Source organism: Dermacentor variabilis, chromosome 8, assembly GCF_050947875.1.
Source record: "Dermacentor variabilis isolate Ectoservices chromosome 8, ASM5094787v1, whole genome shotgun sequence".
Lineage (NCBI taxonomy): Eukaryota > Metazoa > Arthropoda > Arachnida > Ixodida > Ixodidae > Dermacentor > Dermacentor variabilis.
The window spans coordinates 47,618,782-47,633,899 of NC_134575.1; positions in this window are offsets into that span (position 1 = coordinate 47,618,782).

Sequence of the window (15,118 nt, forward strand, 5' to 3'; positions counted from 1 at the left end):
GGAGAGGTCAAGTGGGTAAACACGGCTCTAGACCTCGGAAGTGACCACTACGTCATCGAAGTCTCCCTCCCGATTGCCCGCTATAAGACAAGGAAACTCAAGTTGATCGACTGGGACGTTTTCCGCAAGATCAGAGCCGAGCGCGCACCGATGGCCGGGACAGATTTTGAAGGTTGGTGCAAAGGGATCAGGGATGACGCCGCGGCGGCAACCAACGAGGTCGTCACTGATCTCGACGTCGACAAGATGGATAGCAGGTTGGCGCACCTGCTGGAAGCCAAGCAAGCCCTCCTCACGAGATGGAAGGGGCAGAAGCATAACAGGAGGCTCCGCAAGAAGGTTTCGGATGTTACCAGGGAGATCGAACATCACTGCAAGAACCTGTGTAAGCAACAATGGGATGAGCTCTGCGAATCCGTCGAGGGTCAGCTCAGATCAGGCAAGAGCGGGGTCTGCTCAAACACTTTCTCGATGAGGGCAGCACCAGATCCAGCCAGAGACGATCCCTCGCGCGAGCCATCCGCCTCGCTACGGACTCTACCCCGGACGAGTTGATTGTCGACAGGCTCATAGACACGTACCTGCCGGTCGCGGATAGCTCTGCCCCTACCCAGTTACCGGACTACGCGGGGTGTGCGGTGCCGGAGTTGGACCAGGACTTTACCGCGGCCGAGATCCGAGATGTCCTCTTCTCACTAAACGTCAAATCTGCGCCTGGTCCAGATGGCGTCACTAACAGGATGCTGAGGAATCTCGATGATGAGTCGATCGACTTCCTCACTGAGAGGATTAATGAAGTCTGGCGTAGTGGACAGGTCCCCACACAGTGGAAGGCGGCCTGCACGGTACTCATCTCCAAACCCGGTAAAGCACCAGGAATAAAGAATCTAAGACCAATTTCCCTGACGTCGTGTGTCGGTAAGGTTGCAGAGCATGCCCTGCTCAACCGGCTCAAGGTACACATCGAGGCCAATGACATGTACACCCACAATATGATTGGTTTCAGAGCCGGCCTCTCGACACAGGACGCCATGAAGCTGATAAAGCATCAGATCATCGACCGGAGCACGGGTGATACCAGAGCCATCCTAGGATTAGACCTGCAGAAGGCGTTCGACAATATCTCACACGAGTTCATTCTCCAGTCTATTGCCGGCCTCGGACTTGGGAAGAGGACCTACGACTTCGTCCGATCCTTCCTTAGCCAGAGAACTGCCAAGCTCAAGATCGAAGGATACCTTTCGCAAGAGATCACCCTTGGTTCACGAGGCACGCCTCAGGTCTCAGTCATTTCGCCAACATTATTTAACATCGCAATGATCGGACTTTCTAAGGAGCTCACGAAGATTCAAGGAATCAACCATACCATCTACGCAGATGACATCACCATCTGGTGCGTCGGCGGGAGCGACGGCCAAGTTGAAGCCGCCATGCAGAGCGCCATCGATGCGACCGAGCGCTTCCTCCGCCCCACTAGGCTCAGATGTTCTCCACCGAAATCTGAGCTACTACTCTACAAGAAAAGACCCAGAGGCGGCGGCCATCGTGACTGGAAACCGGCGTCCGAAAGCGAAATCCGGCTTTTCACTGGTGACGGGTCTCCGGTGCCCAGAGTCGACTCACTCCGAATACTGGGGATGTATATCGAGCCTAACGGTGCCAATGGAACCGCACTCAGAAAGATCACCGCCAAGACGGAGAGTGCTCTCGGCCTCATTCGGAGGATCGCCAACAGGCACCGGGGAATCAAGGAAGAAAACCTCAGCCGCATTATACATGCTTTTGTTCTCTGCCACCTTTCATACTCGGCGGCCATGCACAATTGGCATGTTGCAGAGAAGAACAAGCTCAATTCACTCATCAGAAAGGTCTTTAAGCTCGCCCTCGGCTTACCTGCATGCACTTACACCGAAAACCTGTTGAAGCTCGGAGTCCACAACACGCTCGAAGAAATTATCGCGGCACAAGAGTACTCACAGCTGCTCAGGCTCTCCGGCACCCCGACGGGCCGCAAGTTACTCGGCGAGATGGGTCTTAATCCTGTCGACCAGTGCCCCGACGCCGTGCGGATTCCCAGCGACATCAGGTCTCACCTGCACATCGCGCCCCTTCCCCGCAATATGCACCCCGCAAACAACGTCGGCAGACGTCGGGCCAGGGGTACAGCTCTACTCGAGCATGTCTGCAATAACCACATTGAGGCAAGCTTCGTGGATGCCGCGGCATATGTCCAACAAGAGGCATTCGCCGTCTCCATCGTAGACTCCAATTCAAGGCTCACTTGCTGCGCTACGGTACGCACTTCGAGGCCCGTGGTAGCCGAACAGGTTGCAATCGCGCTGGCTGTGCTCGATGGTCGCAGAGAGGCAATATATAGTGATTCCAAGGCAGCCATTAAGGCCTACCAAACCGGCATGGTCTCCCCCCAGGCCCTCCGCATTCTCCAATGCGCCAAAAGTATCTCTCCGTATTCTCTCATTTGGTTTCCCGCTCACTTGGGGGGTCGATTGAGGGTTCTCCCTCTAACCCTAACGAGGGCGCACACGAGGCCGCGCGAGGACTCACTGACGGCGCCGCCTCAGCAGTCGCCCAGCCCCGCGGGGAACCCTTGCTTACGTTTAATGAGATCACCACGCACTACTATCTGTCACGACGGGTCTTCCCCCTCCCGCACCTCGCCTTATGTAGGGCGCGGGCGGTTACCCTTCGACTTCTACAAGCCCGTGCATACCCTAACCTCGCGGTTCTTCATGCCATATACCCTGAAAGATATCCCAGTGCGGACTGCCCTGCCTGTGGACTAAGGGCAACATTGGACCATGTGTTGTGGGAGTGTGAAGCCATCGGCTCCTCCTTCAGCGAGGATAGGTGGGCTGCGCTCTTGGGCAGCCCCGAACTCAACGACCAAACCCTGGCCGTCCAGAGTGCCCGCGATCGGGCTGTCAAGCTGGGCTTGGCGGTCCCTACGTGGGACTAGCCAGGTGGCGCGGGGTCTTCCCTGCGTCTTCTCTGGACCAAAATAAAGTTACTTCACTCACTCACTCATAAAGCCCCCCGTTTAGTCTCTACGATGTATAAATCAGGATGTGCGCCATGCACTGATTCAAATTTGCTGCTCGGTCCATTTCTTTCCAACACTACCGCGGTACTATGTGATGGCGCAGAGCAGACGCTGGAATCGATCCACAAGAAATGGCGCCGTCATTGATTTAATAAGGCTTCAAATACTTCCCTTCTCAGCGCCTTTAAATCCCTTATTGTGTAATGAATGAAGGTACGCTACTTGTAAAAACTGAATTGTGAGAACGTTGTCCTCAGTGCGCATTGCCTTATGCCAGCGCGAAGCAGCGGTTGCTGACAGTACGCTTACATCTGTATTGGTTCAGCAGCCGACTGACTTCTTGTTTGCTCAACGTCTGTCGTGCTCATCGTTTGGGAAGACGACTGTTTTATTGTGTGCTCCTCGTCTGTCGTGCTCACCGCATAAGCAGACGACCGTCTTTTTGTTTGCTCCACGTCTGCCGCACTCATCAAGTACCCATGGCATGGGACGCTTTTCGAGATCAGCCATGCGTTGGCGCGGGCTGGTCTGGACTCTTGCATTCTGCGCATGCGCGTCTGAAAGAGGGCTTGCCGCTCGACAATGATATTTTCCAGCATATTTAGACACGCGATGACACAATAGCCAGCGTTGCTGAGTAACAATTAGTTTCTTCAAAAGGTACGCCTTAATAAAGTGCCGAGCGCTGTTACGTTTAGTCGCTTTTTTGAAAGATTGGAAAAATGAAGCCGTGATTCGAAGGAATGATGAAGGCGGCATGATGACTCATGAATACTTTCGTAGATACACTAGACAGGTACATCCAAAGCTGCATCCATAGTTTCATATAATTGGGACAGCAAGTAAATTCTAAAGCTAAAGTGCGCAGAGCAGTATCGTTACAGAGTATACATTGCGCGTTATGACCACAAATTAAATTTTTGTGGTTTTGCTCGCCAGAATCCCGATATGATTATAAAGCGTGCCGCATTAGTGGGGAAGTGCGCATTAATTTTGATGGCCTGGTATTCTTTGACGTGCAGTCAATACACGATCCAAGGCGGTTCTTCCATTTCGTCCCCGTCTAAATGCGGCCCCCGCGGCCGGGGTTTCATCCCGCGCCCACGGCATTAGCAGTGCAAAGGCATAGGTGCTTCGCCAGCACGGCGGGTCATTTACGCGTGGAACAGGTTTCTGAGCACGAAGCAGTGTGTGACATCACTCAGAAACAGATCTGTGTAAGTGAAATAACGGATCATTTCCCCATTCTCGCTCTGGCTTCATTGACCTTTATGAAGGGACGCTTGAAGAAATGAATGAGAACAAATGCAGAAAATTCTGAAAGTGTGAAAGGAAGCACGTTGAAGGCACAAATAGTCTGCTATGGAAGGGACCATATGAGCGGCAGCTTGCGCGCATAACGTGGGTGGGAGATACACTCGTTAACGAGAAACGTCTGCAGATGCCGTATCGAGTCGCTCGTTTATAACGAATGCCATTCCTGGAGCGCTGTCTCGACACGCTGGAATTTCAGGTCATTACCAGGCGGGAGATCGAGTTCGCTGCTGCCGTACCGAAGGCGGATGCCGAGGTGCACATGTCACGATATCCCACCTCTCTCTTTCTTTTTCTAGACATTTTCGGTTGCACAGATATTCATCACTTGGTTGCCATCATGTAGTGTTGAAGTTTGCCAGTGTTTGCGGTCGCCTACTTCCTCATTGTGTAGACCACCCACGTTGGACGAAAAATGTGCAAACTCATTGCAACAGCACCTGCACGACACCGGGCTACGAGCTTTTGTTTGATGTAGCTGTCTCGGGGCATGGAAATTGAACAAAGTTTCACTAAAATCGAAATAATATATTTTTTTTTAGCATCACTTTTTAGGCATAAGAAAATGACGATAGAAAGACGTGCAAAGCCATTCCTTTTAGAAATGGCGCCGTCCCATTTGTAGGGTTCGTGGAACCAAAGCACACTCTATGCTTTCAATTTCAACCCTACCCCTCCCCTACACGGTCATGTGAACACAACGCTTTCGTTGATTTGTCGAAAACCATTGACCGACGCAAAATCTGGCATGTTCGGAGCAAGATACACAAACGGCAAACGCCTTGCCAAATAGGTCTCGTTTCTTGAATGAATTTTAATGTTGTTCAGTGTACTCAACTTGCTCGTCTAGAATGTCCTTGATTTGGCTAAGGCATATGCAGAATTGACGCTGAATAGGGGTGTGTGGCTGATGTGATGAAATGCGCTACTTGATATGGTAGGGGAAAAACGACGAATAAAACATCTCGAAAAGGTTGAATATTCAGTGGGCAAGAACATCAAATTTGGCGAGCTGATAAACCTCTCTCTTCACTGTTTATGGATGAAACTTCTCCGCAGGCAACATCTCGGAAAAATATTTGATGTTGCAAAATTTTCATTTTGAGTACAAGGTTTCCGTTAAATATTCACCCAAGGCTCATTCTGCGGCAACTAGAGTCAATAATTGGTACAGAAAGCAGTAGTAAAAGACGAGGAAGAAATAGTTTGGCGAGCCACTGGCGTTTCTTCAAAGCACAGTCAGAAAAGAGAGGCTGGTACAAGGTTACCTGCCACCGTGGTTTCACACGAGTAATGCAGAGCAGACGAAATGTACACGTATTTTTTACATCCAACGAGAGCCGTCTGTGTTCTACGCGAATGCCTCAAGAGAAAATGATTTCCGTTGTTCTTCCTGGAGTAGGGCACCTAAAGGTGAAAATATTTCCGCAAAATGTTCTTTTCTTTATCATTCACTATTCTTTTTCTCAAGTTTGATGAAAAAGAAACGTGCCCGTCGGATATTTCTACGTTCCGCCTTTACCAGTTATTACCACGTGGGCGGCCATTGTTGAACCTCCGGAATATTTTTCGTTCGGTACATATTTGCGCTCCTAATCAAATTCTGTGCGTACAGAATTCACCGCATGAAACCAGTTGCCACTGCAGTATTGTGGGCGTTGTGCGATGGCATATGATAAAGGAGTGCAATTCGCACCGATTTCAAGCCCTGTCACGGAGACGGATTGCGTCGTGTGCTCGGGGATGTCATGTTCCCTGCATTAATAAGTGCCTCGTCCTACTCGGAGTAGTCAGCCTCCGCCATCAAGCAGGCAGGCACTGCCGTGTATGCAGAAAGCAAATACCGATGAGAAAAATGTATGCTCGCTTCCTGTTGCCGCGTCTGTTCTTGTTTCTAGTTTCCGGCATCTATTTGCCTACCCATAGCAATGATCATCTTGCCCACTCATGTTCGCCGCATGCAATCTTTCTTCTCTATTTCTCTGTCTTAGTTTTTCTTTCTCCTTCTTCCACTAAGCGTGACTGTGCCTAGAAGAGTAATGGGAGCCTCCTGCGAGTCACAGGGAGGTCATCGACCAACTTCAGCAGACTCGTCCTTTGGTCCTGATCTGCATTTTGCGCTGTTTCTAACAGAAGTGGATGGTATGTACTTGAGGTGAACGTATTCTCAAGGAAAGAAAGAAATGGTAAACATCGTTCATGCGGCACAAGTTCACGCGTTAACATTGTGCCTTCTTATGCTTCGCTGTCTTATTATTGAATAACCTCACAATGCTACAAAAGAAAATTCCCAGTTAGCGATCGCCAAAGGTGCGAAGGCGAAAGCATTGTAAGGCCTAGTAATTCACCTTAATCATTCACAATCCGCCCTAATGCACTCTAATCCACCGTAATTTACGCTAATCCACCCTAATACTTCTTAATCCGTCGTAATGGACCGTAATTCACCCTAATCCGCATAATCCTCATTAATCCTATCACTGATCAATCACGAATTAGATTTTATTATAATTAATCATCACTTACACACGGCTGGACATGCTATGGCTCGCTTACGGCCTTCCTTAGGTAATGTGACACTTTCTGCACCTCACAACGCGTCTTTGAAACATAGATTTCAAGCGAGAGCCTTTAATGAAGTTTCTTGTTAAAAATGACTCAGCAGTATTTTGACGCTCAGGGTGCCTATGTGTTTGCAGAAATGTGCGATAACGCTCCTGAAAATTTTTATGACGTTTGACTAGTGCGCAGTCTTTTTGTCGTCACTGTGGAAGACGTGTATTACTAAATATGAGGGTGAATGCTGAAGGCTTTTCTTCTGTAAGAGATTACCTTTAGTATTGGCCGGCTGCTTTCGCTAATAATAGGTACATCATGAGTATTGGCTGGCGCCTGCTGTGATCAATTCGAGTGTAAAAACGTCTCTTTTAATAAGGAGCCACTTTCTCCGAACACTTTACGTGATCGGAAGCATTCGTCTCAACACCAGCAGCATGATGGTAGTCACTCCTGAAGTTGGACACAATGTTGCCGATGTGCGGTTGACCAGTCGCAAAGAACCCTTATCAAGAATCAAGACTAGGCCTTCTCAATGCCACATCCACTAATCTTTATTACATCGACTCCGTCACCGCCTATACCGCTTTAAATAAACGTGCGCCAATAAATGTTCATCACTGTGGTCTCTGCGCTGGCTCCAAGAAGCGAATTTTTGCATGGCTTTTGTCGTGCGGAAATGCCTCAGGGGAATACGGCAAAAACAGTAACCATATACGAATTGCACAGACCATGTTACCTTCGTTTAGAGTTATACTTTGGCTATAGATAAGCGTGCTTATTCTCCGCAGTAATACCTGACCGCGATTTATGGTTTCTCCGTCTATAGACTCGGTTGTGCCAGCAGATATGTGCGCGATACCGTGCTCTCTCTCTATTCCCTCTACCTCTTTTCATCCCTATATCCCCTTCCCCCTGTGTAGGGTAGCAAGCCGGACATGTGTCTGGTTAACATACGTGCCTTTCCTCTTTTCTCTGTTTCTCTCTCTCTGTTACCGCTAATAGAGTGCCGAAACAGCTGTATGCAGAGTTTCAGCACATTTTTCTAGAACATATCCGAGGCCATGAGTTCACTGGCGCTCTACACCCTACGCCAGGAACTTCACTTATCACCCTAGTAACTCAGACTTGGCCGTGTACAGAGCCAATCGCGAGCCTGACTCTCAGTGGACCTCAGTGAGGTGGAGTAGGTGTGTGTCGATCTCGCATTGAGTCGATGTCCAAGTGCGCTTAAGGATTCGCTTAAGCGAATGGAGACGAGTGGAAGTGGACGTGCGTCTCCATAACGTTGAGTCATGTCGATTTGAAGCTTGAGTCTTATTTGAAGAAAGCCTGAATAAAAAAAATAGAACAGGAAAAAACAGAGACACGATGCGTCAATTTCAAGTGCACTTGGAATGTTGCGTTATTAGATTTTGGAAACATGACGCTGTGAATTTCACAGAAAGCCTTGACAGCGTGCGGCTTGATTACGGCACTAGCCGTGAAGCAACATTGAGCTATCGGGAAACCAAAGTTAAAGGAGGTTCACTTAAAAGTCACGAACTGAGCTATAGATTGCCAGATTGATGCTGGCCGCGGAGCAGCATTACAATGGGGGCGGTATGCAAAGGGCTCAGGTGATACGTATTGGGTGCACAGAAAAAAAAGGCGGGTAATCAAAGTTAATAGAACATCGTACACTACGGCACGTATTTTAATCAGGGCGCGGTAATGGCACGTAAAACCCTGAGTATATTTTATCAGTATTTATATATATATATACATATATATTTACCGCCAACACGAAGAAAAGCCAAGTGATTGACGTAGTAGTTCTGCGGAAACCCGCAAGGTGGAGAGAAGTAATTAATAAATGGAAAATCAGACATGCACCCGTTCGTAGCAATCGCTACAAAGGAAACCCATACGGGTTCCCCGAAAGAAAAGCCTCAGAGTTGAAGAAAAAGAAATCGTCCCTTACCAGGACGAATTTTTTTTCCACAAACAAATGCATGAGCACATAGAAAGAGGATATTGCTAATACATATTTGTTTCCCGCGTGGTGTACAGAAATTGCGGAAGCTGCTCATTGCTTTGCCCTAATTTTTTTTTGAAGAAACATGAAATATCACCACTCCTCGTCCAGGGAATATCGAGCCAAAATGAAGTGAACTTGTTTTTATGGTCTTTCCCTGTGACACATTCAGTCACAACTACGATTACCTGTCCACAAAATGTCAAAGCTGCATAATTATGTTTTGGGAACTACAGACTCCATATTACGAAAGCAGTAAGGCTAGGGCGATAATTTGTATACTCATAATTACAGCCGATAAACCTTGATTTCATGTCAAGTCAATTAGGACAAGTTTCTTTCTTAATTAAAAAGAATTAAACCATTGGCTCAGAGCATATGCAAAAGTTAAATATTGTATTCAGCCATTTCAAGGAAGGAGAAACTGTTACTTTACACAGTGCTGACAGAACGTGGCACGTTGAACCTGAATGCAGTAAAGTGGTCGTCGGCAGCGATTGACTGGACACTGAAGGGAAATAAAGCCAAAAAAGATAAGCGGGGTATGCAAATTTTGTCACAGCCTAATGTTCAATGTTTAGTTTTCCTTCGACTATATTAAACAGAACTGGCATGAAGAGCTCTCGTGCACGAATACCTTTGCATTGACTGAATAAAATAACGGCGTTGTCGACTCGCATTATCAGACGTCACTAAACGCGAATCGCCGAGAAAGCCGCGGCCAGAAACTTAAAAGTGAGAGGAAGCACCACTCTATTGAAGCGGAAGCTTTGCATCAGTTTTTGACTCGTCAGGACGAACGAGATTCTCGCGAATAATGCGTGATTTTTCGCCGTTCGTAAATGTATTGAAAGCTTGAGTGACTCGGAAGCGTCTTTCGGGAAGACGGGCGGCCAGCCCAGTTTCTTGGATTACCGATACTGCCAGCATAACGCCAGGCGCAGCGTTGAACCCATAACAAGTACTTGAAGGTTCGCTCCCCGCATCGTACAGGCTGCTTCTCAGCTCAGGAGTGTAATCCACACAATATGGAGATATGGGCCCATGCGACGGATGTAAAATCACGCGAATCACAGGAACGAAATAACCAAAGCAAGCGGCTACTCTACCGCCAAGTACTCGAGGTTGCTTACTGAAGTGACACGCCATACGAATAACATGCCGTCGGCCTTTGGTTCCCAATGAAAGCAATAGTTTTACGCCGACAGAATGAGCATAAGGTTTGTAAACGTACTTAGCAATTATTATCAAATTTAGGGTGTTTTTTTTTTTCACTTGGGTTGACACGCGGCATAACGTCATGATGGAGTTAAATATAAGCATACAGGCCCGTTCCATACGGATACTACAACAGTGACTTGTAAGATGCATTGTCCATAATCCAGCTTTCATCGCCATCAGCTTGATCACTGTTCAGTTTGTCACCTATAAGAACACTTTCGCTATTTGTCTCGTGATTCTCGAGGCAGAGAAATAAGTATACATGACATATTGCAAAAGCTTGCAAGGACTTCTTTTCCTTCCGCAACTGACCTTTCTTTTTTAAGCTTGCTGTGAAGTGGCGCGTCATTTGACGCCCCTCATTGTGCCTCCAGGCAAATGCCAACCTACATTATGTCGGCGCAGCTCAACGCTTGTCAGTCGACGCGCCTCCTGCTAACAAAGCACCACGTCTACGCAGGTCGCGATCTCTGCTTCGAGGCGTAACGACAGGGCGTCGCTGGGCGACGGTTCTCGCGCACACTTTTTGTTCGTCCTGCGTGTCTCTCGCCACTGCAGCTCTTATTCGCTTTATGCCCCTTATCAGCGGAATCCCTGCGCGTGCAGATGCGTGCAGTGTGTCGTGGACGCCGCTACAGTGGCGGTGAGGGGTGTGGGCGAGATGTGAGGGGGAAGGGGCGCTCGCGGTCAGGGGCGATGAAAACTATTCGATGACAGGAGATACTGCAGCCAGAAGAGAGTAAAGGGCACGAGAATCTGCAAGCACACGACCTAGAAGCGACAGGAAGTAACCAAAGATGAGAAAGGTTCCGACGGGTGGTCGTAGTGGTCAAGCAGGGAGAAAGTGTTGCGTGGTTGGGAAAGTGCTGGGAAAGGGGTGCGGGAACAAAGCGCGCGGAATGGTTACAGGAACTGCAAAGGTGGAAAACGGGGGGGGGGGGGGGGTGTTGGAAAGAGCACGGGATCGCTAAGGTGTCGGATTTCACGTCGCGTAATCGATCACCCGGCATTCTCCTCATTTCAGAGAGCTCTAGACTGATGCCACTAAGAACGCGCGCTACGCAGCGCACCACAACGGCGGCCGTTGTCTACTATTTGTGAAGGTCATGGCAAGAATACAGAAATGAAAAGACAAGACGCCAACCTTCCGGCACTTTCCCTATCTTCTTTTCCAAGAAGCTACATACATTCTGAGAATCGTCTATTAATGCGTAAGCCTTGTTTGGCTTGGCTGTGACTTTGTTTTTGCTTAGTTTCGCGTACTTGTTTTACCTAACTGATTCCAGCCTGCCCATGATATTTCCGGTGGCAAAGAGTGCTTAGGCTTTAGTAGACAATTGTCAGATTTCTCTCTTCGCATCCGACCCCTTTAATGCAATCGCATTCATCGAGGCGGAACACCGGGCGTGACCGCGTCTCGATGGAGCCGAGTGCCTGAAAGAGAATAGGAGCTGCCACAGTAGCTCATGAAGCGTTGCGTGAGGGGAGAATGCATCGCCGCGAATGCCATGTCAGCCTCGCGTTCGGTCACGCAAGCCAGTGTAGCCCGCTTTCTTTGTCCACGCGAGCTCTCGCCTGCTTTCTGACTGCGCCTCTCTTAAGTCCCAATGAAAACGCGGCAAGCATCTCAACGAGCTCGCTTGCCAGCGAGGTGTTCGTAACTCGAAAAACGCTCGGCGTCGTTCGATTGGACATTGGGCCACCCCAAAATCTCAGGTTGGCCCACACGCAAATTTCAAGTTGGCCCAACACCGCATTTCAATATTGCCAGCCCTAAATTTCAAGAAGGCTCACCCCGAAATTGCAGTTGGCCCACTCGCAAATGGAAGGTGGCCCACCCCGAAACCTTAAGTTGAGGCATCCCTAAATTTACGTTGGCTCAAATGCAAATTTTAAGTTGGCGCGCCTTCAAATTTCAAGTTGGCCCATTCCGAATTAAGTTCGCGGTGCCTAAGATTTGAACTTGGCCTACCCGCCGTGGTTGCTCAGTGGCTATGGTGTTGGGTTGCTGAGCACGAGGTCGCGGGATCGAATCCCGGCCACGGCGGCCGCATTTCGATGGGGGCGAAATGCGAAAACACCCGTGTGCTTAGATTTAGGTGCACGTTAAAGAACCCCAGGTGGTCAAAATTTCCGGAGCCCTCCACTACGGCGTGCCTCATAATCAGAAAGTGGTTTTGGCACGTAAAACCCCAAATATTATTATTGAACTTGGCCGCTCCCCAAATTTTAGTTGGCCCGCCCCCAAATTTAAGTTGGCCTGCCCCAAAACTTCATGTTGGCGCCCCTCCAAATTTCAAGTTGGCTCACCCTTGAATTAATTTGACCTACCCGCACATTTCAAGTTGGCCCACCCCAAAATATAAGTCAACCCACCCCTATATTTCAAGTTGGCACACCTCCAACTTTCAGTTGGCCCACCACCAATTTTACCTTGGTTCATTGCCAAATTATATTTGGGCCATTCCCAAATTTCAAGTTCGCCTACCGCCTAAGTTAAGGTGGCCCACCCACAAGTTTCAGTTGGCCCACGTTCAAATTTCAAGTTCCAAGTTTCCAAGGCGAAAATATTCAGCCAAATGGGCACACGCGAGCGCGCGTCTTGTAGGTTCAAACCACCATTACTCGCGAGGCGTGGCAAAGGCAAGGAACCGTGGGCCGACACGCGTACGTGTAGTTTGGCCTCAACTCACGTTCTCGCTTTAGGCCGCTTGTACTGAAGCTTTCCAGAGTTTACCGCGGGGCCAGAAACACCCAGCTTAGCCAGTGGCGGTAACAAAATGCGACGGATGCGACAAACTGTCACCAGTCTAATTCAATAGGTTGTAACAAAGCATGAGTGCCCATGATGCGGAAAAATAACGCCCGGATGTTCTGCGTAGGTTAAGGGTTAATAGAACGTTAAAATATATTTCACAGATTCAATAACTTAGTTTATATTATTTATTTATTTATTTATTTATTTGGTTACGTGCCACGGGTGTTTTGCCCGTTCTTGGCCAATCTTCCAGAACGGATGTGTCCCACTGTGGCGCAAGAGGCACAACATCCCGAATTGTAGCTTACGTGTTGTACTTGTCTGTGCAGGCACCCCCTGCCAGCGCAATTCTTCGCAATTCTGGGGCCGGTCGAGCTGCTTTCTCCGCAGCATTTTTCCCCTTGTTTTTCCGCGACAACCATGTACCTCCTTGCTTGTGGAAACAAATAAATAAATAATTAAAATAAATTATTTCCCCAATCTTCATGCGCGGCCTTCGTCCTTGTGACAACACTTGGCACGCATCTCGCTCTCTGCGCCCGCCTGATTTAGAGTTCGCATGTCAGCATAGCTTTCGAACGACGCAGTGAACAAATACGAAACTTGAATGACAATAAATTTGTGATCTTTGTGATAAATAAATGAACCCATTTCATGATATTACCCGTTGCAGGGCATGAAAATGCCACACAGACATACACACAGACACACACACACACACATACACACACACACAAACACACACAAAGAAACATAATACTACCACCGTGATTTTGTAATTGAGTGTTAGCTTCTCTGCCTTCCGATCTGAAAACGTAGCCTTAAAGTTGACAACTCAAACGTGTCGAATAAGCTAATCAGCCTATAATACAGAGATGAAAAGAAGTCCAGAAGGTATTAGCTGAGAACCAAAGGATCACCACAGTACTTGCACAGACTTCGGGCTTCTCAAGACGGGCACGAAAGGTGACGTCATAGTAAGGTTCAGTACATTTTATTATAGTAGTCGGTAACGTGAATACTTAGTAGATATTAAGGCTTAGTGCTAAAATGTCAAAAATACTGGTGCATTCGGGACATGGTGTTTTGTTGAGATAATATGTTTCTTGTATTTCATACCCTAAATTAGCAAAATAGTGGACAACTGGCCGAAGATACGAGAACTTTGTAATTCGACGTTTTGTTTGCATACCCACGTTAGGGTTGGCACACAAACCAGGATAATAAATCTCTGCAAAGCACGATGTTGGGCTAGTTTGTGCATAGCTCACAAGGCTCGTTCAGTTACACACATCACGTGACATGTCTCCTGTTTCTCCTTTTGTGGTTTTTCATCCAGCGCCAAGATTCAGCGGAAAGACGTGGTGAAATAAAATGTAATATGACATATGACACAAGCGGATCAAAATTAATTTCGTGGAAAGCAAAATATGTCACTGTACTCGGTATATCGGAAAAAAATATATTGTATAGTATGATCCCCGTTATTTTGTTGAATCATCGCTATTCGTCATATCCGAGTTCTGAAAGGCACCCTGAGCTTGCCTGGTTTTTATTAACATTGCCCAGACTAGTGCTTTTCTACTATCGTTAACAGCCGACTTCCTTTTTTTATAATTTGCATTGTGCTCTCTAGGGCAAAGAAAAAGAAACGTTCACACATACTTGCCCTTAGGTAACGGCCTTGAGCCTTTCAAGTAAAAAAAGATTTATGCACCACGAGCGCCAAAGACGAGAACTACGGGCAAACAGAAACATCAGCAACGCCCCTTTCGTTAGCTAGCCCTAATCTTATTGGCTTCACACAATTCTTTGCGACATGCAGTGCTGGCCTGACCTATAATGAACGACGGTTGCCAAGGAGTAATTAAGAGACCCGCGGGCACATACACACAGACATATCGCGAAGGCATCGCCTCCATATCGCTTCTTGCGCAGTAGCCATTTCCGGCACCATGGAGAGGTAGGTGTCCAGTTCCCGCACCGTTAATTCTTGCGTGTAAAGCTCCTTTGAAACACCGGAAAAAAAAAAGAAAAGTCTCGCTCTTCGTGCGGTTTCCATTTCCTGCGAATGGACGATTGCGTTCGACACAACACACTTTGCCGAGCGTCCGGCCTTTTACCAATCGCTAAATGCCGGTGAAAGAGTCCAGTGGATTGATTTTCTCATCGCTACTGGGTAACGAGCCCT